This window comes from Astyanax mexicanus, chromosome 7, assembly GCF_023375975.1.
Source record: "Astyanax mexicanus isolate ESR-SI-001 chromosome 7, AstMex3_surface, whole genome shotgun sequence".
NCBI lineage: Eukaryota > Metazoa > Chordata > Actinopteri > Characiformes > Acestrorhamphidae > Astyanax > Astyanax mexicanus.
Genome location: NC_064414.1, coordinates 20,146,437 through 20,163,570, shown reverse-complemented (window position 1 = coordinate 20,163,570; position 17,134 = coordinate 20,146,437).

The following is a 17,134-nucleotide window of genomic DNA, read 5'->3' as shown; positions in this document are numbered from 1 at the left end:
CTGGACACTGTGTGACTAACAATCAGTGGAGGAAATGTGGCTTTAGCATATGCCAAATTAAAAAACCAAACTAACTGCAACAAACTCTACAAACCATCTAAACTTAAAGAAGCCAAAAAACACAAAACAAAGCTCACAAGCTAACAGAGTGTAAAATGGATGTGGAAGTTTGGCCTGAGCAGAATGTTTTCCCAGGTTGTCAAAAGTAATGAGCCCTAAACATTTCTCTGTGTCTAAGATTTTTCAAGCTTGTTTAGGGTGAGGACTGCACACTGCCAAAACAACAAAACACCCAGAAGACAGCAGCAGCACACACAAACAGGGGTCATAACAACCAGCCACCACATAATCCTGCATATTCAGCCAAAAGAGTCAGAAAACATCATACAATCAGTGCACAAGAAAATACATGATACAAACACGACCCCAGATAAACAATTCAACAGTTAAAATCCATTAGATAGACAATTATGTGTATATATACGTACCTGTGCTCATACTTTTCTGTTCAGTGCCAAAAGAGTACCAGTGGGTTACTCCCTTAGCTTTACTTACCTGGGTGAGTCCATCCTCTGCAGAAGGGGAGGGGAGAAAGGAACCTGTAAATAGACAAAATACTGTTTATGTGTTCACTGTGAATATGATTTATTATTGTATTGTGTGTTTATGTATATATTTCTATAACTTATTTATAGTATATTCTAGTGTGGAGCTACCTGTGTATATATACTTCTAAAAAAAAATGAAGGTAGGGGGTTCTTTTTCCCTGGTAGCAGATGCTAGCTATACCTGTGAAAGGGATGTAAGTGATTGTGTGTGAGACTTATATGACTTCGCAGTCATTGTCTTTTTTCTCCTTTGTTGAGAGGCTGTATATTTATATTTCTTTTCATTATTATTTATCACATAATTATGCATTTAACAAAAAAATATTTTATTTAAAATGTTTTAAAATATATTTTCTAACACTTATCTAAGTAGGGGATTATATATATTTCCAGAGTTAAACCACAAGACATTTCTGTATATTTCTGTTGAATAATCAGCAGATTGCTCAGTGTGGGCCTCAGTACATTAGGCAAACACTGTGGAGAGTTGTAACAAAAGTAGAGTCACAGGTCAAGATAGAGTGAGTCTGCAAACACTGTGCGTCCAACAGGGCCTTCAGCTCGCTCTACTCCAAACACATAGTGAAAACTGGCATGCCTGAAACGTCCACAGCAGATTGAATGTGAAGAAGCAATCTACCCATTAGAGAGGGACTCATTGGGTGTCGTGCGTGTTGAGCTCTCTTAGATAAATAGCAGCGTGGGAGTAATTGAAAGTGTCCATTTTGAAAAAGCGCCATTGATCAGATGGGAATAGGGCATACTGTATTAGATGGTGCAGCAGAAAGGGCTACAATATCTGAGACAGCTACTTTAATTCCCGCTACTTCTACAATAGGATATACAATATGACATTTCTCCCCCTTTAAAAGGAAACAGCCCACTAGAGATATCTACTACACCACTCTACACCAGTTCTTACAGTCTGCTTGTAGACAAGAGAGAGAGTTGGTGTAAGGGCTGGTGCCAGATCGAGGCATCCTCCAGGGCATCGGAGGGTGCGCCAGCCCAGCGCCGAGGGTTGATTTGGCTAATTACCAACACCTGCTGTGAACACTTCAAAAGCAACGCCAACCAACCACTCGGTGCTGGATCTTTGACGCTTCTCAGAGCGAATCTATGCCGGTTTCTCGAGTGAGCCTCGGCTCTTTCTTTTCCTCCCTGCTCTATCCACGGCAACAGCCGTTTTCCTTCTTTGTCTTTGGAGGGAGCAGTGTTCAGCATCGCTGGCGTGCCCCTCCCGCCAAAGTATTTTCATCTATCCTTTTTATTCTCGAGTTTGGTGTGGCTGTGTAGAGCTGTGTGCTCCACCGCTCTCCTCTTGAGTTTCTGTGTGTGTGTGTGTGTGTGTGAGTGTGTGTGGGTGAAACAGCCGCGAGGCCACGCGGCTCGCTCACCTTCTCTCTCCCGCGCTGTTCCTCTCCTCTCTGGTGGAGCAGCGTTAAAATCCACAATCACCTTAGTTCACTTCTTTGTTCAGTTTTGAAGCCCTTTGTTTAGTTAATCCTCACCTCGCGCCATAAGAGGTAGCCGGCACTTACCGGCGGTCTTTGTTTTGATTCACTCCCCTTCTTTCTCGCTCACGATAGGCGGGACTTTAGTTTTCCACCTGTTTTCATTTTCATTATCCGCCCGTTTTTCGTTGCTCCACCCCTTTTGGCGGAGGCTCTAAGAGCGAATAAAGCGGCCGCGTCCCAATCCGCTCGCTGGTTCAGCGGTTAGAGCATTGGGCTGCGGCCGTGACAGCCCGGGTTCGATCCCCGCGTGGAGCGGGGTTTAATAATAAATATATATACATAATATTATTATATAATATTATTATATATCCTATTTACACACACACACACACACACACACACACACACACACATATATATATATATATATATATATATATATATATATTTTTTTTTTTTTTTTTTTTTATTATTATTGTTATTATTATTATTATTATTATTATTCTTTCTCTTGGGTTTACCTGCTTTGAGATCTACTGCTCTGCACTTGGGTTCTAAAAACCTTCTGGGCTGGAGAGCTACTGCTCCCAACCCATTACAGAAAGATCCAGCCCAAACATGGATCCAGCAGAGCAGTTAGGTCTCGAGCAGGTAAAGGCCGCCCTGGGGAACCAGGGGGCAGCTATTGGGAGGCATGAACAGACCCTGCAGCAGATTCTAGACCAGCTGCAGGGGCTGGCTAATATGTTGGCACATAATCCACCACCTCCCACACAGCCAGCCCCCTGGAGTCCTCAGAGGGAGTATGTTGTAGCTGAGCCAAGCAAAGCGCATCGGGTCGAGCCCTCACTACCGGCCCCTATGCGCTACAGTGGTGAACCAGGAGGCTGTAGGGGATTTCTCCTACAGTGCTCACTCGCTTTCGAGCTACAGCCTTCCCGCTTTCAGTCAGAGCGTGGTAAGGTGGCATACATTGTCTCCCTCCTCTCCGGAAGGGCGTTAGCGTGGGCTACCCCAGTGTGGGAACACCAGCCAGGAGTTTGCTCCACTGCTGCGCTGTTTGCGACCGCCCTTTCGCGGACATTTGATCTTCCGGTCCGAGGAGAGAAGGCAGGGACCCGCCTCCTTAACCTGCGTCAGGGTAAGAGGTCGGTGTCTGAGTATGCCACCGAGTTTCGTACGCTCTCGGCTGAAAGCGGGTGGAACTCCAGTGCTCTGGCTAGTGCATACCATCACGGGCTCAATGAGGATCTCAAGGATGAGCTTGCTCATCGCGACTCTCCAACATCACTGGACAACCTCATTGAGCTCACCCAGAGGCTGGACAACCGCCTCAGTGAGAGGCGCAAGGTGTGGGCTTCTCATGGTCGTTTCTCGGGTGGTGGACAAGCCGGGAGGAACAAGAAACCACCTGACCATGGGGGCCGACCTATACAATTGGGACACACCCGCCTGCCAAGGCAGGAGCGAGATGCCCGTATGCGGGAGGGGAGTTGTCTCTATTGTGGGGTATCGGGGCACCAGCGCGCCGCCTGCCCTGAGTTACCATCTAAAGGCCGATGTTCATTAGGGGAGGTGAGACCCCTAATGAACCAACCAGGGTCCCCTCGAACGCAGGGGGTGTTCCTCAATGCCACACTTGTGTGGGAGGCTTCTGAGGTTCGCCTTCCTGCCTTCCTGGACTCAGGGGCAGCAGGGAACTTCTTGGATGCTGCCCTGGCCAAAAAGCTTGCCCTGCCGCTGGTCCCCCTACCCGAGCCCCTGCCTGTTGCGGCAATAGATGGGCGGTCACTGGAGCCAGGGGTGGTGTCCTTCCAAACACGGCCCCTCACGCTGCGAGTCGGGTCCCATTCCGAACAGATTGCACTGTACATCATAAGCGCCCCCGACTTGCAGCTGATTTTGGGTTTCCCCTGGCTTCAGCAACACAACCCCCATGTCGACTGGCTGACCCGTTCGGTGTTGGCATGGGGGCCAGCCTGTCGGTCCTCCTGCCTCCAGCCTCCCAGAGGTGAGGTCTCTGACTCTGGAGGGCCTGATCTGTCTCAGGTGCCAATGGAATACTTGGACCTCCGGGAGGTGTTCAGCAAGAAGAAGGCCCAGATACTGCCCCCCCACTGCTCCTGCGATATCGCCATTGACCTTCTCCCTGGGGCTAGCCCCCCCAGGGGAAGGTTGTTCTCCATTTCGGGCCCAGAGCGATGGAGGAGTATATCCAGGAGGCCCTAGCTCTTGGGTTTATCCGTCCCTCTACCTCCCCAGCTGGTGCAGGCTTCTTCTTTGTGGGGAAGAAAGACGGTGGGTTGAGGCCCTGTATTGACTACAGAGGCCTCAACAAAATCACCATAAAGAATCGATACCCCTTACCCCTCATGTCATCTGCCTTTGAGGCACTGCAGCAGGCCACCGTCTTTACCAAGCTGGACCTGCGCAGTGCCTACAACCTGGTCAGGGTCAGGGCGGGTGACGAGTGGAAGACGGCGTTCATCACCCCGTCCGGGCACTATGAGTACCTGGTCATGCCGTTCGGGTTGATGAACGCCCCTGCCGTCTTCCAAGGGTACATAAACGAGGTGCTTCGGGAGGCCTTGGACCGGTACGTGTTCGTTTACCTGGACGACATTCTCATCTACAGCCGGTCCGTAGACGAACACGTCACCCACGTCCGATGGGTTCTCCAGCTCCTCCTGGAGAACCACCTCTTCGTCAAACTTGAGAAGTCCCAGTTCCATGCTCAGACCATCTCCTTCCTGGGTTTTGTTGTGTCTCACAACACACTGCGCATGGACCCCACCAAGATCAAGGCAGTGGAGAACTGGCCCCAGCCCACCTCTGTGCGCCTGGTCCAGCGTTTCCTGGGCTTTGCTAATTTCTTCCGTCGATTCGTGAAGAATTTTAGCTCTGTGGCCGCCCCGCTAACTGCCATGACAAGGAAGGCGTCGGGACGGTTTAGCTGGTCCACAGAGGCCCAGGAGGCATTTGATGCCATCAAATGCCTGTTGACCAGGGCCCCAGTTCTCCAACTGCCTAATCCGGGACTTCCGTTTGTCGTTGAGGTGGATGCCTCTGAAGTAGGCGTAGGGGCAGTCCTGTCCCAGCGATTGGGGCCTGGGGGCCGACTGCACCCTTGCGCCTATTACTCCCACCGTCTTTCCCCTGCGGAGCAGAGGTATGATGTGGGAGACCGGGAGCTCCTGGCCGTGAAACTCGCCCTGGAAGAGTGGAGGCATTGGCTTGAGGGGGCGGAACACCCCTTTCTGGTCTGGACAGACCACAAGAACCTGGCCTAAATTCAGCAGGCCAGGCGTCTGAACCCATGCCAGGCCAGATGGGGATTGTTCTTCACCCGGTTTGACTTTATTTTGTCATACCGTCCTGGGTCCAAAAATGTCAAACCGGATGCCCTCTCTCGCCAGTGGGAGCCCCTCCCTCTTCCTGTGGAGCCGTCCACCGTAGTTCCCCCGGCCAGGATCTTGGCGCCCCTCAGGTGGGGACTGATGGACGCCATTAGACGTGCCCAGGAGACTGATCCTGATCCAGGAAACGTTCCCCCAGGTCGGGAATATGTACCTTCCTCCCTCAGGAGACGGGTACTCGCCTGGGGCCATGCTTCGCCTCAGACAGCGCATCCTGGGGCCACACGCACATTAGAATTCCTGCAACGTCGCTTTTGGTGGCCTCGGATGGAGCAGGATGTGCGCTCCTTTGTGGCCTCTTGCGCAGTTTGTGCACGATGCAAGGACCCCAGAAACGCCACGCAGACAGGCAGCGGAGGCCCGCCCCCTCGTATCGGGTTGGCCAGCGGGTCTGGCTTTCGGCCAAGGACCTCCCATTGCGGGGTACCCCACACAAACTGGCCCCGTGGTACGTGGGGCCATTCAAAATCACTCGCCGGATTCCCCCGGGTCCCCGTACCATTGGTGGTGCCCCCGCCTACACTGTCCACCGGCTCCTGGACTCCCGAAGGGTACGCGGGGGTCTCCAGTATCTGGTGGACTGGGAGGGGTACGGGCCGGAGGAGCGGTCCTGGGTCCCGGCTCGCCACATCTTGGACCCGGAACTGGTCAGGGCTTTTCGGCGGGACCGTGCGGCGGGTTTAGGGCCGTCGGGTGCCGCCCCTCGGGGGGGGAGGGGTCCTGTAAGGGCTGGTGCCAGATCGAGGCATCCTCCAGGGCATCGGAGGGCGCGCCAGCCCAGCACCGAGGGTTGATTTGACTAATTACCAACACCTGCTGTTAACACTTCAAAAGCAACGCCAACCAGCCACTCGGTGCTGGATCTTTGACGCTTCTCAGAGCGAATCTATGCCGGTTTCTCGAGTGAGCCTCGGCTCTTTCTTTTCCTCCCTGCTCTATCCACGGCAACAGCCGTTTTCCTTCTTTGTCTTTGGAGGGAGCAGTGTTCAGCATCGCTGGCGTGCCCCTCCCGCCAAAGTATTTTCATCTATCCTTTTTATTCTTGAGTTTGGTGTGGCTGTGTAGAGCTGTGTGCTCCACCGCTCTCCTCTTGAGTTTCTGTGTGTGTGTGTGTGTGTGTGTGTGTGTGTGTGTGGGTGAAACAGCCGCGAGGCCACGCGGCTCGCTCACCTTCTCTCTCCCGCGCTGTTCTTCTCCTCTCTGGTGGAGCAGCGTTAAAATCCACAATCACCTTAGTTCACTTCTTTGTTCAGTTTTGAAGCCCTTTGTTTAGTTAATCCTCACCTCGCGCCATAAGAGGTAGCCGGCACTTACCGGCGGTCTTTGTTTTGATTCACTCCCCTTCTTTCTCGCTCACGATAGGCGGGACTTTAGTTTTCCACCCGTTTTCATTATCCGCCCGTTTTTCGTTGCTCCGCCCCTTTCGGCGGAGGCTCTAAGGGCGAATAAAGTGGCCACGTCCCAATCCGCTCGCTGGTTCAGCGGTTAGAGCATTGGGCTGCGGCCGTGACAGCCCGGGTTCGATCCCCGCGTGGAGCGGGGTTTAATATGAAATATATATACATAATACTATTATATATCCTATTTATGTAAATATATATTGTGGTAGGCCCCTGGGGTTAGGGGCGTGACCACAGTGACCCAGAAGGAGGAAGCACACAGAGATACACAGACACGGGGAGTAAATGAACTCAAAACGTACCTTTTATTTTAAATGCCCTCCACCACACCCAAAAACAAACTTAAATAGCCATAACTCAGCCCAAAGGGGCTCTAGAGTTCAGTAGTCTCTTTTTGTAGTCGTTTTAAGGTCCGTGCAGCCTCAGCCCTCAGCTCCCCAGTCAAGAGTCCCCCTTCAGTGAGCTGAGGCTGAGTTTTATACCTGTCCCAGCCGGCTGCTTAATCAGTCCTGAATGCACACCGGCTGGGACAGACATGGCTGTGAGTTCCGGCGTGGGGCGGACCCACGGTTCCCCCGCCTCCTCACGCCACAATATACATAATATTATTATATAATATTATTATATATCCTATTTACACACACACACATTTATTTATTTATTTATTTATTTATTATTATTATTATTATTATTATTATTATTATTATTATTATTATTATTATTATTATTATTATTAATCTTATTATTCTTTCTCTTGGGTTTACCTGCTTTGAGATCTACTGCTCTGCACTTGGGTTCTAAAAACCTTCTGGGCTGGAGAGCTACTGCTCCCAACCCATTACAGTTGGTGTAATCACTGCGTATTGAGATTGATGAAGAAACTAACAGAGTGGATCCTAATGGTTTTAAGTTTTAAAACATTCGCTAACACATGGATACAGCTGAGATGGGCTTGCAAATGACCCATTAAGTTCCATTACCAACAACCACCTGACAGAACAAGACAGATATCCCTGCTAAGCCTAATACTGTATATTCATTCTAAAAACTGGGGTGTCACTTTTCGCAGGAGTTCTTCTGGCGACATCACACGTCTTTATTTTCTTACGTCACATGTACAGCCTCTAAAAGAGGATCCATCTCAGTTTTACTGAACACGAGTGGCTGGTGGAGCAATGGGGACTTCAGAAGGGTAAACTCAGAGCTCATAATAAAACAAAAAACGAAAGAATGAAGTCTCTAACTGAGACCACTCTCTGACTGAATATAACCTGGAACTGGATTCTTCCGCTCTAAAAGGAGACCACATCACACCCAAGAAGTTTAAAGTAATTCCTCCACATACTCAGTGCAATAACCCATTCTCACCAGAGAGGGCCCTAAATCCCCCAAATCCCAAAAAATATAAAGATCAGCTTTAATCATGGGTGTGTTTTGGGAATAATATGAAATAACCAAACAGTGTGCCAGTTGTCATTGCCTTTAAGAGCCAGCTGTGCTCTGACATTTTAACAGCACAGTGCTTTTACACGTCTCAGCAAAGGAAAACAGACCTGCATGTTTACACTGTGCAAAAAATAACATCAATGTTATTTTATTGTATTCTATTCTGTATTCTACAGGGGTTGGACAATGACACTGAAACACCTGGTTTTAGACCACAATCATTTTTTGTCCCGACAGACAGTTCTGGTGGAAACAGGAGAGTAGAGAACATTAAATTCTGCCGTGATTTGGGCAGCCATGGTTTTATGTTTTTTGGATACAATCCGGGTTAGCACCTGAACATCCCTTTCAGACAGCTTCCTCTTGTGTCCACAGTTAATCCTGTTGGATGTGGTGCTTCCTTCTTGGTGTTATGCTGACATTACCCTGGATACCGTGGCTCTTGATACATCACAAAGACTTGCTGTCTTGGTCACAGATGCGCCAGCAAGACGTGCACCAACAATTTGTCCTTTTTTGAACTCACTTTTTTATGTAACCCATAATGTTGTGTGCATTGCAATATTTGAGCAAAACTGTGCTCTTACCCTGCTAACTGAACCTTCACACTCTGCTCTTATTGGTGCAATGTGCAATTAATGAAGATTGGCCACCAGGCTGCTCCAATTTAGCCATGAAACCTCCCACACTAAAATGACAGGTGTTTCAGTTTCATTGTCCAACCCCTGTATTTGGTTTATTGTTGAGGCAAAAGCTGGATTTGTGTGCTACAGCATGTCAGTGTGTGTGCAGCAAAGCACAAAGGTACATATAAAATGAATTATTATGTTCTACAACATTTATTTAGACCTCACAAAGCATGAAAGCTTATTGTAATAGCACTCTGAACCAACCTCTGAACCAAGTATCAGTCTGCCTCACTCAAATATAATGTAGAAAAAAGTCATTCGAAAATGTTATGATGAAGTTTAGAGTGGTGGGCTACAAGAATAAAACCAAATAGCAACAACTTTTTTATTACCCAACTAATTTTAATTTAGGGTTAAGACATCATTAAAAAGACACTTACATTTGGACATATAGTGTAGCTTACAAACTCAGAAATTAGTTTCAAATATTTGGTATTCCATGCAAGTTGGAAGGCTCCACACCCCTATCCCACAATTCTCTGCTCCCATTTAAAATAACCAAAAAAGGCAAACATAAACTAAGTATCTTTTAGAAAAATGATTTATTCATGTACTTTTTTTTCACCATATACTGCAGTTTTGTGTTCGCCGTATACTTACAAATACAGTCAAATGGACGTGAGCATTTCTTTTTGGATTTTTTTACTATGGTGTAAAACTCTCATTCATCTTCTGTGAAGTGTTTGTCTCTAATATCAGCAAACCAGTTCATATCAAAAAGCAAACAAATTATATGGTGTCATCTAATCACATAATTTTCCATAGTTCTCCATGAAGTGAAGAGAATGAGGCATATGATATGTAATTACAGTGTAAACAGAATGCCTGTGCTGCCAGGCCAACAGGTTTTTATCTCCCCATTCAGGAGCGGTGGAGGCAGACAGACTGGCATACTGAATGTTTACCAGAGAGCAATCTGACTCATAACCAATGATAACACTGACAGATGGACACACACTATCCCTCTATACTCAATCTCTCGCTCCCTCTCTGCCTTTTTTATAACTCCCTCATAACCCTTTCTGTTCTTCGAGCATGCAAGAGTTCGGCATTTGTACACCCGAGGCAGTGGACACACACACACACACAAAAGTAACCTTCGCCCCTGTATATTAGCCGTGGGGATGGTAGATTGGAGACAGCACACAGTGTGGTTTATTTAATCCTGCTGGTGTGATCAGACTGATAAAAAACTTCTAGACTTTACCTGTGCTGTATGGAATAGGGAGCAGGACCCTGAGCTATGCTCTCCAGCCGACACGGACACTGTAGACAAGAAAAAGCACGGATGATCCATACTAAAAACATGCAATAAACTGTAACAGCAAAATGAATCATGCTTTTGCACTGAAATATCCAGTGGAAAGGCCAAAGTAAGAACCAAAATTTGTGTGGGTTGGCCATGGCATTGAGGGACTGGGGTTGTGTCCCAATTATGTACTAGTAAGTATGTATGTAGTACTGATTAAAGTACTGATTAAAGTGTCAAAGTTGAGTACACTCAAAAATGTATAAAGAAAAAGGTTATTTGGTTTTCAAGTGTGATTTAAATAGTTACTACTGTCCTACGACACAATGTGAAATAAAAGGAAGAATGTAGTCACATCTGGAATAATGGGGGAAAAATGCAATGCAAAGTCATTGTAACTTTTTTTCTTTGTACCAGTTGTGGTACATATACACTGGCTGACCAAAAAAAAGGTCACTGTTACACTTTGTGGACCTACTTCTTCTACTATGGACTGCATTACCCAGAATCCCTTTTTATTTCTGTGTTTGACTCTTGTGAATTTTTGACCCTTTTCTGATTTTTTTTATTTTATTTACCCTTTGTTGAGATTGCTGGGTTTTTCTTATTTGGTTTGTTGACTTTTTGCCTGATTTTTGACCTAGTCTCTGCCTCATCTTCATGTGCTTGGTTTCTACTGTTTGTGTTTTTGGCCTAGCTTTTTGACCACTCTTTTGGATTACCCTTCATATATTAAACCTGTTTGCTAGTTTTACATCTGCAAGTGTCTGGTTTGTCCTGCCTTTCTAAAACAATCTAATTGTTCTTAACTTGGAGAACTCAAAAATGCCTGCTCATTAAATTCAGCCATATTGACACCACCAACTAGACTCCACAAACTGGATCACAAACACCACATCCACTCACAAACCATCCACCAAATTTGGGACAACAATCCTGGACGAGCACCCATAATATTTCCCTTTAGCTTCGATTACGGCACTTATTCACTGTGGCATCGTTTTCACAAGCTTCTGCAATGTCACAAAATATATTTCTTTCCAGAGTTGCATTACTTTTTTCCCCCAAGATCTTGTATTGATGATAGGAGATTTGGATCACTGTGCAAAGTCTTCTCCAGCACATCCTAATGATTCTCAGTGTAGTTCAGGTCTGGACTGTGTGGTGCCAAATCCATGTGTGAAAAAGTCTTTCACAATCTGAGCCACAGGATTCCTGGCAAACATCTATTGATGGAATAACCTGGTGGTTCAGTATATTCAGGTAGTCAGCTAAGCTCAATTTTGGGGCACATAATGTTGATGAACCTAAACCTGACCAACTGCAGCAACCCAAGATCTTACCCTGATGCATCCATCACTCTGGAACAGGGCAAATCTGGATTCATTAGACTACGTGACTTCTTCTACTGTTCAAGAGTCCAATCTTTATCCTCCTTAGCAAATTGAAGCTGTTTTTGCCATTTAGCCTCACTCCCTGCTAATTAGTTTTCTTAAGGCTACACAGATGTTTCCCTTTACACTGTTTACTTTCACTATTAAACATATTCCTGAGTTCTAGTGCATTTGTCTACCATTTGATTATACCAAATGTTTAAGGGCACGCCAATCACAATCGTTCAGGATTGTTTTGTGACCATAGATGTTTCCTCACTGTTCTACACTCATTTAATAATGTGTTGGACAGTTCTCAACCAAATTTTACTCATTTTAGCTTCAGCTGCATCCCTAGATGATTTCTTTGCATGATTCATGCCAATAATTTGCCCCAACAGATTAACATCTTTCCCACAACCCACAACCAAAGTATGGTGTCTTTCCACAAGCTACTTACTGCATTGCTGAAACACAATCACAAATCACAAATGCAGTAATTAATGGCAGGTTCTTATCTATTTACTTAGCTAAATCCAGGTGGTGATTCTTTTTGACAGGTAGTGTATATACAGTATATAACTGTTTAGACTTTACAAAAACACATTATTACAATAGGTGGATTTGATTTCAGCCAGTAGATGATTTTTAAATTCAATTTGTTGGCCAAAGACCATTTGTTGCTCCACCCACACATACACAGAGCTCCACAGAATTATATTTGTGTAATATAAAACTTTTACAATCACATAACAATGTGTCAACATGTAAATAAAGGGTAGGGTAAACATAAAATACTAATAAAAAATAGCAATGGAAGTCTCACATGTTTCTTACATTCTCTCTCCAAGGGATTGAACACTTTTTGTAATGTTTGTGCAAATGTGCCAGAGTAAAGTTTAATATCACAGTTAATTTGTCAGCTAATCTTCAGATCTGTTACATTGTATTTTCTACCGGTTCTTGCACATGTTGAGCAGCTTATTGTTTAAATCATGCCCAATCAGCCATTGCTGGACACACAACTCTATAGATTCACACAACACATAGTTGTGATTTTGAAGGTATGCATATTGTTGCCATAGTACATCTCTGTGATCTAAATTCACCATCAACCTCCTCTGTATTTTGAAAAAAAAAAAAAAAAAACATGTTTATGTGCATCTCATAGAAATTCAAATGAGCATGATTTTCATGTCACTGTCATCACTGTGTGAAGAATAAATAAGATCTGATCCCTGGCGGTTCTGTAGTTAGACGTTTGACACAAGGCAGATAAATAAATAATAATAAATTGATAATGCAATGTAAAGTGCAGTCTGTTCGACTGAAACAGAATGAATGAGAGAGAGAGAGAGAGAGAGAGAGATAGAGATCCTGAGAGTGCATATGTGTCAGCAAGACAGCCAAGTCAAAACAGTAAATTCAATTTTAGATTGAAATGCTCACTTCCTCGAATGTGCTAATTATCACATCGCTGCCATTTCAAAGCAGCAGTCTGACTCCCTCTGCCCAGATGGCACTGCTGCCTATTTGAGCCCGGAGTCACATTTTTATCAACATCTCACCGCTTTTACCGCCTTACAGGAGCGATGGGGCTGCCAATGCCTCTTCATTCCCTCCATGGCAGTCAGAGATATTCACTACCACACAGTCCCCTGTGAATAGAGACAAAAAAAAATTATAAAAACAGTGTCCCTAGCAGCTGAGAGGATTAAGACATAACATTATCAACACAGCATGTTCCAAATCTACACTGTTCAGACAGCATGGAGCAGGTTTGCAAGCTTAAGAAACAGATGAAGTGATTTGAATAGTTTATTTTTTTATCATTACGCTGCACCTGCGTCTTGCAGCTGTTGGAACAGAACTTTTCCAACAGAAACATTACAATAATTTACATTAGAAGTAACAGAAGAAAATATTCATTTTTCAAGTGAATTTAAGTTCTTTGATCTATCATAGTCCTGTTTATGTTGGGGAGGGGTGAAAAAGCTCAGATGTGGTTTTACAAGCCTATTTACAAATATGTTACTAATGTTTCCTTGTATCAGTCAATCATCAAAATGCATTTCTTTAGGTGGTCCATGCGCACTGCACATGCTCAGCCCGTATAGCCCCCCCCCCCCCCCCCCCAATTAAACACGGATTCGCGGCATCACGTAAACCCAACATTTACCTCAACTATAAATAGAATAAAGAATAAAATAATATTGCTATTCCCTTAAATTAGCGGCTGGCATACCTTCACAGTGTGAACGTGCAGGTCAGTATCCACTGCTGAGACGCTCAAAAGCGCCGCACTGTTAAGATACGAACGTGCAAATGTCAGAGCGCACCTGCCTCTTAAAAGAAATGACAAGTGACACACTGATTGGTTTATTTCATGTTATGGCCAAAACACACTTTTAATTAATTAAGAGAATTAGTTCATGCCTTTTTCATGTTTCAAGCCATGCAAGGTGTATTTTTTGCGCCCTCATGATACTAAAAAGCACCAACATGCCCTAAATCCAGCTGCGTGATACGCAATTGAATGGTGCACTATATATCACTAAAATAAGGCCCTAAATGTTGTTGTTGTTGTTGTTGTTGTTATTTGTCTTAAACCAATACCAAACACAATAAAAAAAAGAATCCTTATGCAGATTAAATTAAATCAGAGTGATGCTCTACTTCTGCAATACAGCAAGTGCTGTGCTACATTATGCCAAAGTAAACAGGAAGCATTAGTGTGAGTTATTATGGCCATGCCTGGGTACTGGAACGTGCACAGAAACCTATTTATCAAAATCGGAGTGGAATCTATGATAGAGCGGGGCTCTATTCATCACTGCAGACTGTTCATGTGTGTATGCCGGGCTGGTCGTGGAGCTTAAAGTATCGGGGGAAAAAAGCAATAGTAATAGCACCATTTAAGATAATTAAATTTATGACCATGCAGAATATCTGCATAACTGCATCATCATATCTCCATTAAGGTTTTTGGAGCACAGCCAGCATTATGAACGCTATGTGCTTTGCCTTACCAGTCCAAACACTAAATGTGCCTATAGCTCAAATCCTAATGGCTTGTATTTGTTTCACAATGTATTGCTCCTTATGTCCAGCTCAAAGGGTTTGCATAGACTAGTCGGACCTGGACATTAAGTAGACACTATAGTGGTTGGCTATGTAATATTTAGATTAGAACACACCAAAAACTGGCAAGCAATATACTGTTCTGTGTACTGTTTTACTTAGCAAATATTTTTAGCTAATTTAATTTGCACTCCATTTGTTTGGGTAGAGTTTACGCCATTTTTTGACAAAAATATTACCTAACCTGAACAAAAAGGTACATCTTTCCTATTGGCTCCTCACAACATCTATTTGCATAATGGGTGTGCCTCACTCAATATCAGCCTGTAGTCTGTCCCATTAAGGGCTACCTACCCTTGTGTATTCAATTATATTCCATTTAATGGTTAACCAACTGAACACAGTATTTTAGGCCATGTGAGCAAGTTACCATTTAAATTTTCTTTACAGTGTGATCTGAAGCTGACTATGAAGTTTGGGCTGTATTCAATATACAGTATAATTCAGTATAATACTGTTAAAATATATTACATTAAATTAACTGATAAATGTAACAGTAAAATGCTGGTGTCTGTTTTACTATTAGGTTGAAATTCTTTACAGTGTATGACTACCTGTAATTTTACAGTAATATATGAGTAACAATTGTATAGTACGTCTTTGGCAAGTACCCAAAAGCTCAAACATTAACATTACAGCTGAAATTCACCTAAACAGAATGTTTTTATCTGGTTTACTTTATTCCCATAGCATACTCATTAGGCACTTGTTGTTGCTGTTTTATTGTGCTTACAATATTGTAATTATTCAGTTCTGCCAGGCTGTTGGAATGTAATCCTGAGGTAGATTTTTACTTTCTGGACCTAAAGGTTCAATCCACTTTTGAGTCTCCTTTTTCATCAACTATTCTTACTTATGTAATATATTGTAAAATATATTTACTATTTTATAATGTGTTGATACATGTCAAATCTCTCTGTAAATGTGATGGGCATTGTTGCACCACTGGCCACCAGCAGGGGAGCTAAGCAACAGAGAGGAGTTGGGTCCCGCAACTCCAATTCCCATAATCCCTGGCGGTGATCCGTGGCAACCAGCCGCACCTTATAATTGCAATGTAAATAATATTAAATCATATTTATAAGTAATTCATCAAATAATTCAATAGTTATAAAAACATACCTGAGCAAATATATACAATTAAAAATAAAAACTTTTATTAAGCTCTGCACTTGGATCCAACACCTCCCTCTCCCGTAAGAGTAAAAAATGGCAAAACTCTCAAAATTTAAAGAAAAGCACTAATTTTTATTATTATACAGTAATATGCAATTTTTAAATAATTGTTTGCCAAAATGTTTGACAGTAATTTACTACAAAATTGACTAGAATCTTTTTACAGTGACATATAGACTAAGAACCAATAAATGTGGAAGTTTAATTTAAAGCTTGTGTTTAGCTGTTGCAAATAAAATTTGATGCTTTCATTGCTGTTGTAAATCAGCAATAGATTGTACAGCAAAACAAACTAAAAACAGTAATAAAACTCCAGAGTTTATTTTTGCTTTAGCTGTGGAAACTGCCCGGACGACTACTCTAATACTTTTTTAAAATAACTTATCGACTAAAAAAAAAAACAACTACTTGTGCCATCTCTACCAGCTCCACAGAATAATGCTAGTGTATGACAGCAGCTGATGTGTGTTGCTTTCAGAATGTAGTGTCCTGCATGCCCACGCACACTCAAGGCTCCTGAACGCCTCTGTACTTGTAGGAAGGTTTGGTCAGAGAAGCAGGGACAGTTCTCCAGCATGCCATAAGCCTCCTTTATTGCTCACCCCTTCCTCCTTCCAGCCCTCCCCCGCTCCACTTCACAGCTCTCTGATTGGTTTGATCTCCAACATTCTGTGCTCTTCAGAAGCTGAAAAGGCTTCTTCTCAATCTTTTGATTGCAGATGTGTTCTTCAGTCTGATTTTCCCTTCATCTTAGGCAGTCAATTAGCAGCAAAGTACAAATCGCTGAGCTGCTGCAAATTAGATGTGGATCATGCCTAATTATTGTTTTTCAGGTTTCTTAAGTGAACTTCACTGTGAAGTTCACTCTGCCAACAAAAATCTAAGTTTTTGATAACTAAGCTGGAAAAGAAAAGCCTATAGAAGGAACACTAACAGCAGAGTTAAATATGTCTAAACAAAATGCTGCATATATTCCACATAAACAAAGTGAGTGTACTTTTGTGTTTATGTACGGCAGTTTTCTCACTCTTGTATTAAATCGAATCATAAATAATATCTTCATGTTTAAAGCGCCACTAGGAAGGCTCCCCCTACATTTGTAGAGTGTAATAAATGTTTCAGGTGGATTAGTCTCTCTTTCTTGGTTTTTGGCTTTCACAGACATATTCGGTTTCCAGC